At 39.6% G+C, this 23,478-nt stretch overlaps 1 protein-coding gene across 1 annotated transcript in view; it reads left to right on the top strand.

Annotated features, from left to right (window-relative positions):
* Window positions 1-23,478, top strand: part of GABRG3 (gamma-aminobutyric acid type A receptor subunit gamma3) — a gene marked incomplete at both ends in the record, with an annotated part of 671,827 nt that overhangs the window by 66,060 nt on the left and 582,289 nt on the right. The window lies entirely within an intron of this gene.

Below are 23,478 nucleotides of genomic sequence, written 5' to 3'. Positions count from 1 at the left end.
GACACATAAAAAGGGGTAGGGAATTTTGATCATGCAGCTGAGTACATCATCTTGATTTTTTGACATTCTTGCCTTTAATGTTCCTATTAAATAAGGTTTATTTTGATTCAGACAGCCTAGTTACAAGTAGAAATAATCTAATGCTTGGTTAAACTTTGTTACTGAAAAGGACCAAAGTTGATTATAATATAAAGGTAGTTAAGACAGAATTAAGCACTGGAACACTAAAATCTAAAAAAAAAATCTAAACAACACAGCAAATTTACTGAGCTACTAAAAGTATTAATCAAGTTATCAGTTAACTAAAACCAGTAAAATAAAATAAAAAAATTCAATAGTGACTAAAGTGATTTAAAGTGATTAAAATTTAAGCTCTATGGGTATGAATAAATACATATACCGGTAAATGGTTATCCCACACTGACTATTACTTAACTTTGTAAACTCATAAAAAATAGTTTAAAATTCTGCCTTGAAAGTCCATAAAATTCTATACAATGTAGGCCAAACTATCTGGTGACAAATAGAAATGGGGATTAAGCAAATTTTACCTACTCTCTTAGAGGTCATCTCTGACATGTGTGCTAAGGACATGAATAAGATCAGCATCTATTTTGCTGTGCTTGGTTGATAACAAATATATAATTAAATCTTTATGCCAATTTAATAAAAGGGGCAGTGAAGAAGGACAGGTTTGATTGATTCAATTTCCTCTAAAGGACATGAGCATAAATTATCTTGTTTAGAAAGGCTATTAAATCTGAGGATGGAGGTACAAGTTATTCTGATTGTGGAGTTCTAAAAATAAATACAATTGATCAAGAAAGCTAAAGATAAAAGGTTGTGTGAGAAAAAAAATCAAAGAAGATTATATAGAACTTAAGTTTACTATAACAAATATTTAAAAAACCTAATAGATTGAAGATAACAAATGCAAGCTGTGTAAGAAGATGTATTTGTCAAAAGGAACATAATGCTCCATACATTAGACTTTACAGATGGACAAATTATTTTATAAAATCACTGTGGGTGTCTCCCCAAAGGTTTTTGGAGGGTGCCTTAAAAGAAATGTAATACATTGGACTTCTTGTTACACACACACACACACACACACACACACACACACACACACACACACCACTCCAATTACTATTATTATTAATGATTTCAGTCACTCTTAGATAGAGTGAAAAAATCTATGTGACAAAGAGAGGTAGATGACTTAAATAATTTGTTGTTTTTAAAAAAAACACTACTCAGGAGGCCCTTTGAGAGGGTGTAACAAGCAAAGGAAAAGAAATAACAACCTTTCTCACAATTCTGATTATGTTTAGTGTCTAGGATCTATTCCAAGTTAGAAAACAAGTTAGAAACAGTAACCTTAAGCTATTATAGAAAATGAGTAACAGAATAACAGAGTTGGAAGGGACCTTGGAGGTTTTCTAGTCCAACCCCCTGCTTGGGCAGTAAACCTTATACCATTTCAGACAAATTATTGTCCAATCTCTTCTTAAAAACCCACTGTGTGTTGCAGGTTGTTCCACTGATTAATTGTTCTAACTGTCAGGAAATTTTTCCTTAGTTCAAAATTACTTCTCTCCTTGATTAGTTTCCATCCATTGCTTTTTGTCCTGCCCTCAGGTGTTTTGGAGAATAGGAAGACCCCCCTCTTCTTTATGGCATCCTCTTAGATATTGAAACACTGATATCATGTGTCCCCTAGTCCTTCTTTTAATTAAACTAAACATGCCCAATTCCAGTAATTGTTCTTTATAGTAAGTAGTTCATTACCCCACCCAAAAAAGTCCAAAAGAGTCATATTAGACTTCATAGGAGGGACACTGTAAATAATGCCAGTGTTGTATTTTAGTTAGTGAACATAATAAAAATTCTACTCATGAAGTGTTGATTAATAAGAAAAGTTTAGGGTTAAAGTTAGGGTTGCAGAAAATCAGTTGAGAGGTCAAGGGTCTTCATATTAGTGGAAGATCATTGAAATTTCCAATAATAGAAACTCAGTTCTATTTTAGATTAGGAAATAGGGCTTGAAGTCCAAGATAACACTAAATAGATTGATTGGGAAGTTCAGCAAAGCTAGTGAAGCCAGCAGAATAAGTCCTGTGCAAATGAAGACAATAAAAATAAAGTTTGGCAGAGAAAATGTAAGCAGAACACATATCTTCAATACCTTCTAAATATTTTTCCAACAGGAAATATACTAGGAGGGTCATTTGGTAGTTGGGTGACTGAAGTATTAATGATACAGTTAAGAAGGGCAGAGAAATTGCTGAGAAGCATATTTAATTCTGTGCTATATATTTTTTACTCTTGACTATGTTGGGCAGATGCCTGTGGCTCAGCTGATTTTTCTGGGATGTGGGTGGTGGCTGCTATTAAGACTTATCTCGTGGCAATAAGAGTGGCTTTTTGAAGATCACGTGGACCTTCTTGGGAAAGGAAGCCTGGAGGTGTAGCTTTAGGCCATGCAGAGGAATTTTTCTTGAATCTGGTACAATCACCCGATCCAATCCCAGTTGGATGCCAAGCATGGGATAAGTCCTGTGGTGATGCTCAGTGAGCAAACTTACCCAGTTATCTGGGAGTAGTTTGATCTGGTTTGAAGCAGTCAATAGGATCCTTCAGACAGTATTATAGATTCTGTTTGGGCTAATGTTTAAGCAAAGGCTAGAAAGAGGGAGATTATGAGTTCAAGTCCTGCCTTAGCCTTAAAAGCCAGCTGGGTGACTTTGGGCCAGTCAATCTTTCTCAGTCCAACCTACCACACAGGGCTATTCTTGTCAGGAAAATAGGAGAATAGAATAAGAAAAAAAATATTGTCATTTTAAATGTACACTAATCAGCATATATTAAAATGAAATTTCATGCATTCAGCTCTCAAAAAATACCATTATGCATATACCTAGTTACATACACATATATGACACAAAGAAACATCACAGTTAGTTAGTCACAGTCACATATGCATGGCAGAAAAAATAAGAATCCTGTGAGTTTACCAGATGGAACAAAGGAACAAAGCTGTTACAGAATCTAGTAGTCCTGCTGGAAATACTTTGAAAACTCTGCCCAGAGGGGAGAACAGAAACAGACCATGAATCGAGTGTGTGGGGTCTCTAACAATGCTTCAAGCTCTAAGCACATAGTGCTTATAAGGAGTGTCCTGAATAACAGGAAGTGAGCTTCATATTATCTTCTCAGCTTTCCTTACTACTCTCTGTATGTCCTTCTATCTGAGGCACTGCTACCATCAAACCAAACAGTCATGCAGTTTGTTAGAATGCTCTCAATCATGCCTCTGTAAAAAGTGGTCAGGACAGAAGGAGAAAGATGTTCTCTCCTCATCCGATGCAAAAAATACAAATACTGGTTTGCATGCTTCACTAAAAATAATGTATGAAGAGATCAAGTCAGTGTCAAGTTTCCGACATATGGGCTTTTCAAGTGACTCTGAGGCATTGTTTACCTTAAAAGTCCTTTATTCAGCCTAATACACCGGCAAATGCTTGTTCGAAGGAAGCTGGAATCTGAAATCTCTGCCCCCTTGCACAATATATTAAACACAATTCTCCACCTTTCTAATTTTGTCATTAATCATATTCTCCAATTAATTTAAAGAATCAGTTTCCCTTTTGTTAGACAACCTGCCAAGTTCTTATCTTCTTTAATTTCATATGGCCTTGAGGCACAATCTTCCTCCTCCCTCCTCCCAGCCTTAACCCTATCTCTTAAAGCAATACACAAGTTTAACATACAGTATGAAATAGCTGCTTCTTCATCTCTTGTCAAGCAAGAACATTCAATGTTAGCAGCATTGACATCCGGCTCCCCTTACAAAAAGGACAGATCCTGTAATGTAAACAAAGCACAAATTAGGAACTGGCTTTTGGTTTGTTGGGATGTTTCTCATAAAACCTTTTGATATGTCTGTCATCTTTCACATCAGTAGATTTCATCCTAATGGCTTCAGACAATGGGTATCCCTTCCATTGTACTAAGTACTGCAATTTTCCCTTAAAGATTCTAGAGTCAAGAATATGTTTCACTGACCTGCTACTACAAGGGGCCAGGTGCTTTCTTAGGGGGAGGTCTCAAAGTGGAGGCTCGAAAAGTTTTCAGTAAGCTACAATGGAACACCGGGTTTATTTTTCCCAAAAGTCTGGGGAGTTTCAATTTTACTGTGACAGGGTTGATGATTTTCACAATGGGGAAAGGCCCCAAGAATTTCGGTCCCAATTTCTTATTGGGTAGTTTAAGGTGTAACTATTTGGTCGACAAATAAACCTTTTCCCCAACTTGGAATGTTCTTTGGGGAGCTCTCTTTTTGTCAGCTTGCTTTTTGTAGGCCTCAAAAGTCTTTTTTAAGGTCACCTTTGTATTTTTCCAAACTTCTTCCCAACCCCTCACCCAATGATCAAGAGTCTGGGAAGCGGAGTGTAACTGAGGGTATTCCGGTATGGGGTTGAATTCTTTCCCTGTGGCTACATGGAAAGGAGTGTAGCCAGTGCTGCTATGTACTGAATTATTGTAAGCCACCTCTGCAAAAGGGAGGAGGTCAGTCCAGTTTGTTTGTTGGTAAGAGATGTAGCATCTAAGGTATTGTTCCACCATTTTGTTGGCAGATTCTGCGGCTCCATTAGTAGCCGGATGAAAAGCAGTTGATAGGCCTTGAGATGATCCAATTAATTTAAGAAAGTTTCTCCAAAATTTTGCTGTGAACTGCACCCCTCTGTTCGAAATTATTCGCTTAGGGGTGCCATGTAGTTGGTAGATATGTTTTAGGAACAACTTAGCCAGACGTTGAGCCGATAGAAGTACTTTGCAGGTGATAAAGTGAGCCTGTTTTGAAAACAGGTCTATCACAGTCCAAATGACTATTTCCTCTACTGTTGAGTAGGTCTATTACAAAGTCCATAGCTATTTCTTCCCATGGTTGAGAAGGTTTGGCCACCGGTTGCAGTAACCCAGGGGTCTTTCCTGGGATTCTTTTCATGGTGGCACATACAGTACAGCTCTTGACATAGTTTTCTACATCTCGTTTTAGTCCCGGCCACCAAAATTGCTGGCAAGTGAGATGTAGAGTTTTTAGATATACGAAATGTCCAGCCTGTTTGACATTATGGCTGTGTTTGAGGGCATTAAGATGAAGAATTTCAGGCAAGTACAATTTCCCCCCCCTTGTCAGCCAGACCATCCCTGCACGTTAGGGATGTCTGATTGTCTTTAAACCATTGATCAGTGAGGAGTTCTTGCTTTATTTTCTTTACCCTGGGGTCATCAGGATTAGGGGTCCTGCAAGGTGTGAGTTGGGCCACAGTTTGTGGACTGGGAATAATTGCCTCATTAACTTCTTCACGTTCGCTTTTGTACTGTGGCAATCAGGAGAGTGCATCAGCTAGGAAGCTTTTTCTTCCTGGTATGTACTTTAGAGTAAAGTTAAAATGGTTGAAGTACTGTGCCCATTGTACTTGTTTTGGGGACAATTTGCGGGGAGTTTTTAGTGCCTCTAAATTTTTATGATCTGTCCATACTTCAAAAGGCACCTTGCTCCCTTCTAAATAGTGCCACCAGTTTAATAGCCCTCCACTTAATAGCGAAGGCCTCCTTCTCCTAGACTGTCCATCTCCTCTCGCTTTCAGTAAATTTCTTAGAGGTGTAAGCACAAGATTACAGGACCCCACTTTTATTCTTTTGCAATAATACCATTCCAACTGCCACGTCGCTGGTGTCTGCTTGAATTATGAAGGGCTCCCCTGGGCAGGGGTGCTTTAGGACCAGTTCAGCTGCAAATAGACTTTTTAAATACTCAAAAGCTTTCTGACAACTCATAGTCCATGCTAGTGGTTGGCCAGGTTGCAGTTTTCCCCCTCCCTTGCCCTTTTTGAGTAGTTCTGTAAGAGGTAGAGCAATGTCGGCAAAAGAGGGAATAAATTGAATAAATTGTAGAAGTTGGCAAATCCTAGGAAGCTCTGGAGCTGTTTGCCGGTCTTTGGGGGCTCCTATTTGATTATAGTTTTTACTTTGGCTGGGTCCATTTCTTTTTTTTTTTTTTTATTGAAAAGTTTTAAAATACAGTTTTCCCTTAAGAAACCCCCCTTCCCCCTCCCTGCTCCCCCCCTACCTCCCCCCAACCTCCCTCCCTCCCCCCCTCCCTCCACCCTTCCCCTCCCCCCCCCAACTTCCCAGAGCTAAATACAAGGTATATATATAAAAAGCAATCATAAACAATCATATACTAACAACTATAAGTTCTAAAATCCATCACTCTCTAGCTTATATAGGATAAGACACACCTTAACAATATTAAATATATATAAAAAACTAGAATAAAAAAAACAAGAAAAAAAAACGAAAGAAGACTTATTCAAATGCTACGTAAAACTTCTTAACCCTATACTTGTTCTGGATAAACTCAATCCATTTTCTCCATTCCATAATATAGCGTTCTTGCGAATGATCTTTCAAATAAGCCGAAATCTTCGCCATCTCTGCCAGGTCGAAAACCTTTAAAGTCCACTCTTCTATGGTCGGCAGTTCCTCTTTCTTCCAATATTGGCCTATCAAAAGTCTTGCCGCCGTAATTAAGTTCAACATCAGCTTAGTGTCCACAACTGTAGCATCTGCAATTATTCCCAACAAAAAAAGTTGCGGACAAAACTTTATCCTCTGTTTAAAAATCTTCTGCATATTCCACCAGACTTTTATCCAAAAAGCCTTAACCTTTTTACAAGTCCACCATATGTGGAAATACGTTGCATCTTCATCACCACACCTCCAACACTTAGGCTGATAATTCGGATACATACTTGCAAGCTTTTTAGGATCTAGATGCCATCTATAAAACATTTTATAAAAGTTCTCTCTTAAATTTTGAGCTTGTGTAAATTTTACGTTCCTCACCCAAATCTTTTCCCACATGTCCATTGTAATAACTTCCTGGATATTTTGGGCCCACTTTATCATACAGTCCTTAACAAGCTCTGTTTCCGAGTCAATCTCTATCAATGCAAGGTATATCCGTTTAATATGTGCTGACCCCTGATTTCTAATCTGCTTTATCAAATTTCCATCAGTCATTGTAAATCCATTTTTCTGGTCTTCTTTCCACCTGGCCTGTAATTGAATATATTGAAACCAAGATTGAACAACCTTCTCTTCTCGCAAGAGGCTATATGATTTCAAACACCAAACATTCCTTTCCAGGCTTAAAATTTCCTTGTACGTAGTCACATCATGTTTGAAACCAGCATGTATATTTTCTATTGCGTGTTTTGGAATTACCCACAATGGTATCTTGCTGCTTAGCTTATGTCTATACTTCTTCCAAACTCTCAGCAATGCCTGTCTTAAAATATGCATCCTAAACACAGTATCTACCTTCTTATCATACAACAAATATGCATGCCAGCCAAACAACAAATCATGGCCCTCAAGATTTAATAACCTCAATTGCGTCAAATTAATCCAATCACTTATTCCTACTAATGCAGCAGCTTCATAATATAATTTAAGATTAGGCAGTTTAAGGCCACCTCTCTCACGAGTATCCTGCATAATCTTAAGTTTAACTCGTGGCTTTTTCCCTGCCCACACAAATTTATTGATACCTCGCTGCCATTCCTCCAAATTAGAGTCTTTCTTAAGAATCGGTATCATTTGAAACAAGAATAAAAATTTGGGCAGGACATTCATTTTCACTGCTGCAATCCGTCCCAGCAAAGACAATTGCAATTTTTGCCAACTCTCCAATTCCTTTTGAATTTTCCCCCATAGTTTTTCATAATTATTTTTATATAGCTTTGTATTAGAGGGCGACAAAATCACCCCCAGATATTTAACCCTTTTAACAATCTCAAATCCAGTTAATCCTTCTAAGAGAGCCTTCTGTGAAACTGTCATATTTCTAGCCAAAATTTTAGTTTTCTGTATATTTACTTTAAATCCAGAAACCTTCCCATATTGTGTTATTATCTCCATCAGGTCCACAACAGAGTTCTCTGGCTGGGTCACTGTAACAACCAGATCATCTGCAAATGCTCTCAACCTATAGTCCTGATCCCCAACTTGTATCCCTTTAATTTTTTCCGAGTTCCGAATCTTAACCAATAGTATCTCTAATGTTAACACAAATAACAAGGGCGATAACGGACACCCTTGCCTTGTGCCCTTCTCAATATTACATGCTACTGTCAGGCTATTGTTAACTATGATTCGGGCAGTTTGTTTTTGATATAATGCCCTAATCGGCTGTAAAAAATTTTCCCCAAAATCCATTTTATCTAGAACTTTCAACAAAAATTGCCAATTCAATTGATCAAAAGCCTTTTCAGCATCTAAAAAAATTAGCGCTGCAGAGATCTGGTTGTGCCTTTCCAAAAACTCTAACACATCAACTATATGTCTCACATTATTTTTCATTTGCCTACCACTAATAAACCCCGTTTGATCCCCATGAATCACCTGTTGCAGAACCCTCATCAGTCTATTAGCCAAAACCTTAGCAAATATCTTATAATCTGTATTTAAAAGCGATATCGGTCTGTAATTTTTAACTAAAGTAGCATCCTGGTCTTCCTTCGGAATCAAAGAGATAAAAGCTGTTCTCCAAGACGGAGGCACCTTTCCCCCCCTCTGGATTGTCTGGAACAGTTCCTTTAACGGTTTTATCATCTCTAATTGTAAGTTTTTATAATAGGCCGCAGTCAAGCCATCCGTGCCTGGTGCTTTATCCACCTTCAGTTCCTTAATAGCTCTAAAAATTTCTTCTTCTGTAATCAGTTGATTAATCCCCTCTTTTTGTACTTGCGTAAGAACCGGGATGCTAGCCTTCTCCAAATACTTATCAATAACTTTTGCATTAATGTCCTCTTTAGTATATAATTTCGAGTAAAAATCCACAAAGGCATCCTTAATAAGATTCTGTTGATACACAACCCTTCCTTTATACTCAATCTTATCTATATTAGATGCCCTTTGTTTTTTCCTCAGTCTATAAGCTAACCATCTGCCTGGTTTATTAGCATTGCAGAAAGTATTATGCCTAGCAAACCGCAGATTGGTCGCCACTTGGTCAGCCATTAATTTATCAAATTGTCCTCTTAACAGTCTAATAGCCTCCTTGATCTTCACATCCTCTGGGTTCAAAATCAAAGCCTTTTCTTTTTCCTTTATTTCATTCTCCAGTTCTTTCCTTCTAGTTTCCACTGCACGTCTATGTCTATTATTCATATATATCAACACTCCTCTCATGTAGGCCTTGCTAGCATCCCAAACCATATCCATAGAGGTACCCTTATTCATATTAATCTCAAAAAAATCCTTCATCCGCTGTTTGCATTCTTCCACATTTCTCTGATTTCTAAACAAATTCTCATTTACGCGCCATGAGCGCCTATCTCCTTTTTCCTTATCAATCTCCAACCACACTGGACTGTGATCAGAGATAATTCTTGCGCAGATCTTCACCTTTTTAGTTCTCAAAAGAAAATCATTAGTCAACAAAATAAAGTCAATCCTCGAAAAAGATTGGTGTCTATCAGAATAAAAAGTATAATCCTTCTCCTGCAGATGTCTCTCACGCCAAATATCTCGCAATTCCAGGTCATCCTTCATGTCAAAAAAAGATTTAGGCAGTCTAGCGTGACTTGGAATGCGCTTAAAGGCTCCAGCCTTATCCAACTGTACATCCATAACTCCGTTCCAGTCCCCCATAAAAATAAAGGATTTATAATCCAACTGGGTAAGCTTTGTATGAAGTAAACTAAAAAAGTCAGCTTGTTGTTGATTCGGTGCATATAATCCAACTAAAAGCGTCTTTTTACCTGCTAACAACAGCTCAATCATAACATATCTTCCATGCTTATCTGCTTCGATTAGATCCGCTGTTAAAGCACTTTTAACATAAACAACCACTCCATTTTTCTTATTCTCTGCAGAAGCAACAAATTGCGTACCCAGCCTCGAGTTCAATAAGTACTTTTGATCCAAAACTCTAATATGCGTTTCTTGCAGGCATATAACATCTATCTTAAATTGTTTTAAATATTGAAAAACTTTCTTCCTCTTCTGCGGTGAATTTAGTCCATTAACATTCCAGGTTAAAAATTTAGTTGCCATGTATATCCTCGAAAAGCTCTTGGACCACAGCTTTGATAGGACTAGCTTCCTTAGGCCGTGCTCCTCCCACAGCTTGGCTATGAATGCGTTGTGAAGAATCTGAAGGCTTTTGCTGATCTTGTTCTTTTATTTTCTTTGCTCGTTTTAAAGCAGCACGTGTCACTCTTTGCTCTCTAGGATCATCCAAAGAAATTGTAGCTTGATCTCCTCCAGCACCAATTTCCTCTGTTTCCTCCTCTTGTTGTTCTTCTTCTCCAGATCCCTTTCCAGCTTCCAGAAGCGTTAATGGGGTTGCTTTTAAGACATTATTGTAGAAATCACGCGCTTGTTTCACAGTAATCAGCCTGTACCTTTTACCTTCATACATCACCATCAGCCCATCTGGAATCTCCCATCTGAACCTTATATCTCTTTGCTTAAGCTCTTGCACAAGAAATGTATAGTCCTTTCTTCCCCTTAAAATCCTTGGAGGAATTTCCTTTAAAACCAAGACTTCTTGTTCAGCAATCACGACCTTAGCATCATAGGCAGCTTGTATAACTTGATCTCTAATTTCTCTTTTTGCAAAATAAACCACCACATCTCTAGGCAATTTTCTCTGTCTAGCAATCCATGAATTCACCCGAAACACTTTGTCCATAGCTGCTCTTATTTCAGATGCTGGCTGGTTCAATACCCCTTCGAAAGCCTCAGAGATCAGCTGCTTTAAATCTTCTTTAACATTCTCTTTTAAACCTCTGATTCTGACAGCAAACTGCATCTGGTAATATTGGGTAAGGCTTAACTCCCTTTCCAATTTGCCTCTTACATTTTCATTCTCGCGTGCTTTTACTTCTAATATAGCATTCCTTTGAGCCAAATCATCCACTTTTTCATCTAAATCTTCCACACATTCCGCCACTTTATGCACTGAAGTCAAAATGTCTACCCTCATCACGCTATACTTCTGTTCCATCCTCTCTTCCATTCTTTCCTCGAATTTCCCCAATTTCTCCTCCATCTGTGCAAATTTATCAGCAATTGATTGATTAATTGATTCCAAAAGTACCTGGGCATGTTTATCCAGAGCATCTCGCAAATCCTTCGATGTCAGCACTTCAGGAGGGTGCAACGCCTGTAGTGATGATTGTTGCACCGGCGAGGATCCTCCACTCCGGAGAGTTTTAGAGGGAGGTTTAGCCGCCATCTTTTAATCCTCAATTATGACGCACTTTTAATTAAAGTTTAAAAAGTCCAACAAGTTCGAGAGTATAGTAAAATAATCCTCTTCACCTTTTTCCCTCTTGCACCGCTCTGCCTGCTCCTTTAAATCATAGTCCTTTCTTCAGGCAGGGATGGTTCGCAGACGCCTGGCTCTGCTCCAAAAAAATTCGGAGCAGAGACGACGGCCAGCTGGGAGCAACCCAGGCTTCGGGGGAGTTCGATCCTTCAGCCGCCCAAGCTCCAAGCTCAGGCGGCCTCGGAGAACTCTACCCCTACCTGGGGCCTCACCCCCTCCTCTTCTCCCGAGGAGGGGGCTTCAATTTCGCCCGAACAGCTGTTTCGGGCGAAAAAACAAACAGCTGAGCCGCGGGCAGCCAGGGGAGGCTGTCTTCGGCGCCGCGCCGCCACCGGAAGTCTGGCTGGGTCCATTTCAATACCCTCATTGGAAATTCTATAGCCAAGATAATCTAATTGGGTTTGGTGAAATTCACAGTTCAACAATTTGACATAAAGTTTGGCATTCAATAGTTTCTTTAACACTTCTCTGACCAGTTTTATGTGGTCAGTCATATTCGTACTGTATATCAGGATGTCATCAAGATACACCAGGACCCCTTTGTATAGGTGATCATGTAGGACCTCATTGATCAACTGCATAAATACGGCTGGGCCCCCCTGCAGTCCAAATGGTATGACCTTGAACTGGTAGCTTCCCAAGGGGCAGTTGAAGGCTGTCTTCCACTCATCCCCCTCCTTTATTCTCATCCAGTAATATGCTTCTCTCAGGTCTAATTTAGTGAAGATGCTCCCCTTCGCCACGTGGGTTAGTAAGTCTTTTAGGAGAGGGAGAGGTTATTTATTTTCCACACTCACAGCATTAAGACCCTTATAGTCTATGAAGAGATGAAGAGACCCATCCTTTTTCTCTTTGAACAACACAGGGGAACCCATGGTTGACTTGTCCTGCTCAATGAATCCCTTCGCTAGGTTTGTATCCACATATCACTGCATCTCCTCCATTTCAAGGAGGGATATAGTGTACATTCTTGGTCGGGGGAACTTGGTCCCTGGTAACAGTTCAATGGAACAATCATTGGGACAGTGAGGAGGCAAGGTATCACATTCTTTCTCACTAAATGCCTCTGCTAGGTCCTGGTACTCACTGGGGATGAGCAGCTCATCTGATGGCCATAAGGAAGCCATGTGCGCTCACTCATTGGGTGGGCTAAAATCCCCTGTAACATCTGTTGAATCAATGGGGGGATTGGGCCCTATGGGTAACCTCGCAATTCTCATTCCTTTTCACCACCAGATAAATGGCTTCCATTTGTCCAGCCAGGCTAGTCCTAGCATCACAGTCTCAGACATCTTTGGAGCTACCAGGAAGCGAATAAACTCCCAGTGCTCACCTATTTCCAGGTGTAAGGGCTCCGTTAATTGCATGACTAAATTCCCTCCCATTCGGGAGCCATCAGCTTGCTCAAACCTCACAGGTTTGGAGAGCGGCTTAGCCCGTATACCCTGTCTCAAGGCACATGACAGGCTAATGATGCATCGGGAGCAGCCCGTATCAACTAGCACTTTCAGGTCTACTTGTGCCCCTGGCTTTGGGATTATGAGTTTAGCAGGCAATAAAAAAGGTAGGATGCATCGACTCACCATTGGGTCATTCTCCCCTTCATCGTCACTGTCAAAACCGGGTAAAATGGGGGTGGGTCCGGTAAGTGGGCCAGCGTCCTCCTGTGTGGGGGATGTAACCTGGGTAATGGGCTCCTGGATAGCCCATTTGGACTTTTCTCTCGGTGGCTGCTGTGCAGGTCTCTTCCTCGTTGTTGGTTCTAGTCTACTCTGCTGTTGTGTGTAAGGAACTGGGCAGTTTGCTGCTTGATGTCCCTGCTGTCCACACTTGATTGGTGGACCTGTAGGTTGTCTAGGTCTTTCAGAAGTAGCAGTCATTGGGGGTTTTCGGGCTGGTGGTAGCCATCTGGGTTCTGGCTATGGTGCAGCTTCATGTGGGAGAGGCTTTTTATAGCAGGCGAGCTGGACATCTAATTTCACCGCTGCCTGGTACCATTCATGCAGCTGGTCGGGAACAGCTTGGTAGATACATGCCTGAGAAAGGTGGTCATCTAACCCTTCTCTAAAAAGATGAATTATTGATTGCTCAGGCCATCTCTCTATCCAACCTGCCATCTTTCGAAACTCCCGCACGTACTCTAGGGCAGGCTGGCCAACTTACTTTATCTTATGGATTTGTTCTTCCGCTTTGAGGGCAATGGATAAGTCCTCAAATCTTTCCCTCAGCCCAAGTAGGAAAATGTGGGGGTCCTCCAATTCAGGGGACTGCTCGTTATATAAATTGTTCAACCATGGTTGAAATAGCTGCTTCTTTATCTCTTGTCCAGCAAGAACATTTGATGTTAGCAGCATTGACAGTCAGAGTGTTAGTTATCTGTAGCCCCAGGTACTTAATACTATGGACCACCTCCACAGCTTCAGCCTTGATACCTGTACAAAGTGGAGTATGACAATGCTAACTCTTTCTAAAATCAACAATGATCTCCTTTGTTTTATTAACATTCAAAGTGAGGTTATTTTTATTGGATCAGTCCACCAAAGCCTTCACCTCCCTCCCTATAAGAATCCTCATTATCAGTCCCATATAAGACCCACTCTTGCCATGTCATCCACATACTTCACAATATAATTCATAGCACACTTAACACAGCAGTTGTGGGTCATCAAGATGAACAGTAATGGACTCAAAACACAGCCCTGTGGGGAACCCGTACACAAAAAGATGGAATTGGAAACGTTTCTTCCAACTCACACAAACGGGCCTATCAATAAGGAAGTCAAGTATCTAGTTATGTAAGGAAGTATTAAAAGTTTGTTCACTAAATGCTGAGGAATGATTGCACTGAATGCCAAACTAAACCAACAAAGGGTATTTGCATGTGAGTATTCTTCTCTTCCAGGTGCACCAAACTAAGATGAAGCACACAAGAAAGTACATCATCTATACAGCGGTTCTTCCAATAAGTAAACTGTAAGGAGTAAAATGTAGGGGGAAGGCACGAAACAATATAGTCCTTTAGCAGTCTCTCAAAACACTTCGTCATAATGGAAGTGAGTGCAATTGGACGGTAATCATTAAGGCATGTAATTATAGATTTTGGGAAGACTGGTACAATGATTGCAATCTTAAAACATGATGGAACCAAGAAGAATAGAGACAGGGATATTATCAAGACTTGCAAACTTTTGACTTCCGGTGGCTCCGCGGCGACGGAGGGAGCCTTCCCGGGCTGCCCGCGGCTCAGCTGTTGTTTTTTTCGCCCGAAACAGCGCCGATCAGCTGTTCGGGCGAATCCGAAGCCCCCTCCTCGGGAGAAGAGGAGGGGGCGAGCTCCCAGGTAGGGGTAGAGTTCTCCAGGGCCGCCTGAGCTTATGGCTTGGGCGGCTGAAGGATTGAACTCCCCCGTAGCCTGGGCTGCTCCCAGCTGGCCGTCGCCTCTGCTCCTGATTCTTGGAGCAGAGCCAGCCGTCTGCGACCACCCCTGCCTGAAGGAATGACTATGATTTAAAGGAGCAGGCAGAGCGATACAAGAGGAAATGGTAAAGAGGATTACTATGTTTTACTCTCCAGCTTGATGGACTTTTTTGGATTACAAATCTGAAGTGAAAGTGCGTCATATTTGGTAAAAGATGGCGGCTAAACCACCCCCTAAAACTCTTCGGAGTGCTGGAACTTCTCCCGTGCAACAATCACTATTGCAGGCGCTGCATCCTCCTGATGTATTGACATCAAAGGACTTACAAGATGCTCTTGAAAAACATACCCAGGTAATTTTGGAATCAATTAATATTAGATTTGCACAGATGGAGGAGAAATTGGAGAAATTGGAGGAGAGAATGGAGGAGAGGATGGAACAGAAGCTCAAAGCGATGAGGGTAGACATCTTGACTTCAGTGTGTAAAGTGGCTCGGTGTGTGGAAGAATTGGAGGAAAAGCTAGAAGACTTGACTCAAAAGAATGCTATATTAGAAGCAAAAGTATTGGAGAATGAAAATAAAATGGAAAAGGAACTGTGTCTTGCTGAATATTTCCAGATGCAGTTTGCCATTAGAATTAGAGGCTTAAAGGAGAATACTAAGGAAGATTTAAAGCAGCTGGTTTCTGAGGCTTTTGAAATAGTGTTGAAACAGCCAGCATCTGAAATAAAAGGAGGCATGGACAAAGTGTTTCGTGTGAATTCATGGATTGCCAGACAGAGGAAGTTGCCTAGAGATGTGGTGGTATATTTTGCAAAAAGGGAAACTAGAGATGAAGTTATACAAGCTGCTTATGATACTAAAGTTATGATTGCTAATCAAGAAGTTTTGGTCTTAAAAGAAATTCCTCCAAAGATTCTAAGGAGAAGGAAGGATTTTACATTTCTTGTGCAAGAGCTCAAGCAACGAGATATAAGGTTCAGATGGGAGATCCCAGTGGGGTTGATGGTGACGCACGAAGGTAAAAAGTACCGTTTGGTTACTGTGATGCAAGCGCGTGATTTCTACAATAATGTTTTAAATGCAACACCATTAACACTTTTGGAAGCTGGAAAGGGATCTGGAGAAGGAGTGCATCAAGAGGCCGAAGATGGTCAGATAGAAGACAACGGTGTTGGAGGAGATCAAGATACAACCTCGTTGGATGAATCTATAAAACAGAGGGTGACGCGTGCTGCTGCAAAACGATCTAAGAAGAGAAAGTAGCAGGAATCGCAGAAGTCTTTGGAACTTTTACGATATAGTCAAGTAGTCAAGTAGGGGAGGGGGGAAAAGATTTGGGTGTAGACGCAATATATTTCTATATTTGGTGGTTTTGTGGAAAGGGTGAGCTTTTTTGGATTAAAGTTCAAGTTTTGTTTGCAATTTTTTTTTCTTTTTTGTTGTGTTTGGAATAATTATAGATGTGGTACTGGAAGAGGAACGGTCGATTACAGAAGAGTTGACTTTAAAGTTTTTTGATTTGGGATCCTTGGTTAATTTGGAAAATTATTTGTAAGAATGTTATATCATGGAATGGATAAAATGGATGGAGTTTATTTAGGATAAGTATAGGGTTGAGAAGGGTTTTTTTTTTTTTCCTTTTTTTTGTTTTTAATATATGTTTAATACTATTAAGGTTTGTTTCATTCTATATAAGCTAGAGAGTGTCCTTTTCTTATTCTAGTTTTTTTATATATATATATTTAATATTGTTAAGGTTTGTTTTATCCTATATAAGCTAGAGAGTGATGGATTTTAGAATTTATAGTTGTTAGTATATGGCTGCTTAGGTTTGCTTTTTTTTATATATATATACCTTGTATTCAGCTCTGGGAAGTAGGGGGGGGGAGGGGGGGAGGTAGGGGGGGGAGGAGGGAGGGGGGAGGAGGGGAGGTAGGGGGGGAGGAGGGAGGGGGAAGGGGGGTTTTTCAAGGGAAAATTGTATTTTAAAACTTTTCAATAAAAAAAAAAAAAAAAGACTTGCAAACTTTTGCATGTTGACTTTCTGCAAGATATTCCAAATATCAGCTGTATCAAACTTAAGCACCTGTTCATCAGAAGGAGAAAGGGATGTTGAATACATTCACTGCCTTGAATTATTTGTAAAAATAATAAAGATGGGATACAAAATGAAATTCAATGGTGAAAAAAGTAAGGTTCTACATTTAGGCAGGAAAAATCAAATGCATAGGTATAGTATAGGCGGTACCTTGCTCAATAGTAGTAACTGTGAGAGCGATGTTGGAGTCTTAGTAGACAATCACTTCAATATGAGCCAGCAGTGTGCTCCAGCTGCCAAAAAAGCCAACACAGTGCTAGGCTGCATTAACAGAGGGATAGAATCAAGATCAAGTGAAGTACTAATACCACTTTACAATGCTTTGGTAAGGCCACACCTGGAATACTGCATCCAGTTTTGGTCACCACGATGTAAAAAAGATGTTGAGACTCTAGAAAGGGTACAGAGAAGAGCAACAAAGATGATTAGGGGGCTGCAGGCTAAAACATATAGGGAACGGTTGCTGGAATTGGGTATGTGTAGTTTAATGAAGAGAAGGGTGAGGGGTGACATGATAGCAGTGTTCCAATATCTCAGAGGCTACCACAAAGAAGAGGGAGTCAAGCTATTCTCTGAAGCACCTGAAAGCAGGACAAGAAGCAACGGATGGAAACGAGTCAAGGAGAGAAGCAACCCAGAAATAAGGAGAAACTTCCTGACAGTTAGAACAATTAACCAGTGGAACAACCTGCCTCCAGAGGTGGTGAATGCTCCAACACTGGAGGTTTTTAAGAAGAGACTGGACAGCCATTTGTCTGAAATGGTATAGGGTTTCCTGCCTGAGCAGGGGGTTGAACTAGATGACCTCCAAGGTCCCTTCCAACTTATTATTATTATTATTATTATTATTATTATTATTATTATTATTATTATTATTATTATTGTTATTGTTGTTGTTGTTGTTGTTGTTGTTGTTGTTATTATTATTATTATTATTATTATTATTATTATTATTATTATTAAACAAACAAATGGCCTACTATTGTGAATTAGATCCATGCCCCTTCTGGCTGGTCAAAGCCACTCAAGAGGAGACATGTGGGTGGATCTGAGTAATGATGAATTCATTCTTGATGCAGAGGGTGTTCACCATTCCTTTTAAAGAGGTATTGATGTGCCCTCTCCTCAAGAATCCATTATTGGATCTTACTGTCCCAAACAATTTTCATCCAGTCTCCTACCTCCCATTATAATTCCTGGGAAAATTTGGAGAAGGGAAATCTCAAGAGGCTGAAGGTGGACAGAAAGAGGAGAATGGTGCTGGAGGGGATCAAAGTATAACCTCGTCGGCTGTTGTTGGAGAGCAGAGGGTGACACGTGCCGCTTTAAAACGAGCAAAACAAATAAAAGAGCAAGACCAACAGAAGTTTATGGAATTCTCAAAGCGTACTTACAGCGAAGCAGTGGGAGGAGCACGGCCCAAAGAAGATAGAGGGGCTATTAAAGATGTGCTCCAACAGCTTCGGGATGCCACGCATGGCGACTAAATTTCTAACCTGGAATGTTAATGGACTAAATTCACCACAGAAGAGAAAGAAAGTTTTTCAATATTTAAAACAATTCAAGATTGATGTTATATGTTTGCAAGAAACGCATATTAGGGTTATGGACCAAAAGTATTTATCCAACTCAAGATTGGGCACGCAATTTGTTACCTCTGCGATGAATAAGAAAAATGGAGTGGTTGTTTATGTTAAAACTACTTTATCAGCGGAACTAATTGAAGCAGATAAGCATGGTAGATATCTTATGATAGATTTGCTGCTAGAAGGCAAAAAAACGCTTTTAGTTGGACTGTATGCTCCTAATCAACAGCAAGCTGATTTTTTTAGCTTACTTCATACAAAGCTTACCCAATTGGATTACAAATCATTTATTTTTATGGGGGATTGGAATGGCGTTTTGGATGTACAGATGGATAAGGCTGGTCTTTTTAAGCGCTCTCCGAGTCATGCCAGATTGCCTAAATCTTTTTTTGAAATGAAGGATTATTTGGAACTGCGAGATATTTGGCGTGACATTCACCTGCATGAAAAGGATTATACTTTTTTTTCTGATAGACATCAATCTTTTTCCAGAATTGATTTTATTCTGCTGACCAATGACTTTTTTTCTAGGATTAAGAAGGTAAAGATCTGTGCAAGAGCTATTTCTGACCATAGCCCAGTTTGGTTAGAGATCAATAAGGACAATAGAGATAGGCACTCGTGGCGCGTAAACGAGAACTTGTTTAGAAATCAGAGAAATGTGGAAGAATGTAAACAGCGGATGAAGGATTTTTTTGAAATTAATATGAATAAGGATACTTCTATGGACATGGTTTGGGATGCTAGCAAGGCCTATATGAGAGGGGTGTTGATATATATGAATAATAAACACAGACGTACTTTGGAAGCCAGAAGGAAAGAATTGGAGAATGAAATTAGGGAAAAAGAAAAGGCCTTGATTTTGAACCCATTGGATGTGAAGAGTAAGGAGGTTATTAAGCTATTAAGAGGACAATTTGATAAATTAATGGCTGACCAAGTGGCAACCAATTTGCGGTTTGCTAGGCATAATACTTTTTGCAATGCTAACAAGCCAGGTAGATGGCTAGCTTATAGACTAAGGAAAAAGCAAAGGGCTTCTAATATAGATAAAATTGAACATAAGGGAAAGGTTGTGTTTCAACAGGATCTTATTAAGGAGGCCTTTCTGGACTTTTATTCTAAATTATATGCTAAGGAGAAGATTAATGAAAAAGATATTGATGTATATTTGGAGAATGCTAGCATCCCGGTTCTTACGCAGGCACAAAAAGAGGAGATTAACCAATTGATAACAGAAGAAGAAATTTTTACAGCAATTAAGGAATTGAAGTTGGATAAAGCACCAGGTATGGATGGTTTGACTGCGGTTTACTACAAAAATTTACAAATGGAGTTGATAAAGCCGTTAAAGGAGCTGTTTCAGATAATTCAGAGAGGGGGAAAGGTGCCTCCGTCTTGGAGAACTGCTTTTATCTCTTTGATACCGAAGGAAGATCAAGATGCTACTCAAGTTAAAAATTATAGACCGATATCACTTTTAAATACAGATTATAAGATATTTGCTAAGGTGTTGGCTAATAGACTGATGAGGGTTCTGCAACAGGTGATTCATGGGGATCAAACTGGCTTTATTAGTGGTAGGCAAATGAAAAATAATGTGAGGCATATAGTTGATGTGTTAGAGTTTTTGGAAAGGAACAACCAGATCCCTGCGGCGCTAATTTTTTTAGATGCTGAAAAAGCTTTTGATCAATTGAATTGGCAATTTTTGATGAAAGTTCTAGATAAAATGAATTTTGGGGATAAATTTTTGCAACCAATTAGAGCATTATATCAAAAACAAACTGCCCGAATAATAGTTAACAATAGCTTGACTGAAGCTTGTAATATTGAGAAGGGCACAAGGCAAGGGTGTCCGTTATCGCCTTTGTTATTTGTGTTAACATTGGAGATATTATTGGTAAAAATACGGAATTCGGAAAGAATTAAGGGTATACAAATTAGAGATCAGGATTATAGATTGAGAGCGTTCGCAGATGATCTGGTTGTTACGGTGAACCAGCTGGAAAACTCTGTTGTGGACCTGATGGAGATAATAATACAATATGGGAAGGTTTCTGGATTTAAAGTTAATGTACAAAAAACTAAAATTCTGGCCAAAAACATGACAGTATCGCAAAGGGCTCTTTTAGAAGGATTAACTGGATTTGAGATTGTCAAGAGGGTCAAATACTTGGGGGTGTTTTTGTCACCCTCTAATACAAAGTTATATAAAAATAATTATGAAAGATTATGGGGAAAAGTTCAAAAAGAAATGGAGAGCTGGGAGAAATTGCAATTGTCTTTGTTGGGGCGAATCGCAGCAGTGAAAATGAATGTCCTGCCTAAATTTTTATTTTTATTTCAAATGATACCGGTTCTTAAGAAAGATTCTAATCTGGAGGAATGGCAGCGAGGTATCAATAAATTTGTCTGGGCAGGGAAAAGGCCACGAGTTAAACTTAAGATCATGCAGGATACTCGTGAAAGAGGTGGCCTTAAAATGCCCAATCTCAAATTATATTATGAAGCTGCTGCATTAGCAGGAATAAGTGATTGGATTAATCTGACACAAGAGAGATTATTAAATCTTGAGGGCCACGACTTGTTATTTGGCTGGCATGCATATTTGTTGTATGACAAGAAGGTAGATAATGTGTTCAAAGTGCATATTTTAAGACAGGCATTGTTGAGAGTCTGGAAGAAGTATAGACATAAGCTAGATTGTAAGATACCATTGTGGGCAATTCCAAAACACGCAATAGAAAATATAAATGTTGGTTTTAAACATGATGTGATTACGTATAAGGAGATTTTAAGTCTGGAAAGAAATGTCTGGTGTCTGAAACCGTACGATCTCTTGCGAGATGAGAAGATTATTCAAACTTGGTTTCAATATATTCAGCTACGGGCCAGGTGGAAAGAAGATCTGAAAATTGGTTTTACAATGACTGATGAAAATCTGATAAAGCAAATTAGAAATCAGGGTCCTGCACATATCAAACGGATATATCTTGCATTGATAGAAATTGATTCAGAAACAGAACTTGTTAAAGACTGCATGATAAAATGGGCCCAAAATATCCAAGAAGTTATTACAATGGACACGTGGGAAAAGATTTGGGTGAGGAACGTAAAATTTACACAAGCTCAAAATTTAAGAGAGAACTTTTATAAAATGTTTTATAGATGGCATTTAGATCCTAAAAAGCTTGCAAGTATGTATCCGAACTATCAGCCCAAATGCTGGAGGTGTGGTGACGAAGATGCAACATATTTTCACATATGGTGGACTTGCAAAAAGGTTAAGGCCTTTTGGATTAAAATTTGGTGGATTATGCAGAAGATCTTCAAGCAAAAGATAAAGTTTTGTCCACAATTCTTTCTGTTGGGTATAATTACAGAAGCTACTGTTGTGGACACTAAGTTGATGTTGAATTTAATTACGGCAGCAAGACTCTTAATAGGTCAGTATTGGAAGAAGGAGGAACTGCCGACTATAGAAGAATGGACTTTAAAGGTTTCAGACCTGGCAGAGATGGCAAAGATATCGGCTTATTTGAAAGATCACTCGCAAGAACGTTACATAATGGAGTGGAGAAAATGGATTGAGTATATCCAGAACAAATATGGGACTAAAATGTTTCATGTAGCATTTGAATAAGTCTTCCTTTCTTTTCTTTTTCTTTTTTTCTATATATTTAATAGTAATAGTGTTTGTAGTTATCCTATATGAGCTAGAGAGTGATAGATTTTAGAGTTTGTGGTTGTTAGCATTTGGGTGTTTATGATTGTTTTTTTTTGTTTGTATACCCTGTACTTAGCTCTGGGAAGTCGGGGGGGGGGAAGGGGGGAGGGCTAGGGAGGGATGGGTATGGGAGGGGGAGGGGGGATTGTTAAAGATAAAATGTATGTTAAAACTTTTCAATAAAAAAAAATATATAATTCCTGGGAAACATATTATCTGGAGCCCTTTCAATTGGGTTTTGGACTACAGTAGATATGGGACATAAACAACAATGGTTGCATTTTTTAGGATCTCTGGAGGGGCAGGATGAAGGTTGTATATACATCCTTGCTCTTTTTGACCTCTTGTGGCTTCCAGTACTATTGATTATGGTATTCTTTTGGGCGGATTTGGGGAGTTTAGGGTGGGAGTGAAATTTATTTCTCTGAGGCAAGACCCAATCATTGACAGGAAGTGAGAGGTCTAGTTCATGGCCCCTTTTTTAAAGGGGCCATCTATTTGAAATCACTAGTTGAGATAATCCAGCACCATGGGATCAGGTATAAGTATGTTGATGACATCCTGGGTGAATTATGTGATACTGTGGATGTCCTTTCACAATGCTTAGAGACTATGGAGGGATAGGGATAAGGAACAACAGGCATCAGCTTTTTTTGGGGGGCTCATCTATATTTGGGGGTTGATCATCTTTGTCCTTGGAAGGGGTTGCACTGCCCCAGGCAGATCCTGTGCATAATCTGAGGGTCCTCTTGAACTCATGAGTCTATTTAGAAGAGCAGTTGGCAGTCATGATTAGGAGGGCCTTTGTTATGTTTGCCAGTTATGTCCCTTTTTAGATTTGGAGGGCCTTCTCTTGGTTATTCCTGCCCTGGTCATCTCCCATTAGACTATTGCAATTTGCTATAGATGGGGCTACCCTTGAAGAATAACCAGAAGCTTCAGCTGATGGAGAATGTGGGTGCACAAGCAATTTTGGGTGCAAATTGGACCATATAATATCTTTGCTGAGTGAGCTACATTGGCTTATGATTTTTAAATCCCTATGTGGCATGGGGCAAGGTTACCTAAGGAACTGTTTTAACACCAACACATTGGCCCATTCCTCCCATCAGACAGGGAATGTATATTACATATCCTGTCAGTTATAGAATTAAAGGTAAAGGTTCCCCCGCACATGCGTGCTAGTCGTTTCCAACTCTAGGGGCCGGTGCTCATCTCCGTTTCAAAGC

The sequence above is a fragment of the Vipera berus genome, assembly GCF_964194415.1.
Source record: "Vipera berus genome assembly, chromosome: 4".
Lineage (NCBI taxonomy): Eukaryota > Metazoa > Chordata > Lepidosauria > Squamata > Viperidae > Vipera > Vipera berus.
This window is presented reverse-complemented; position numbering and strand designations above follow the sequence as displayed.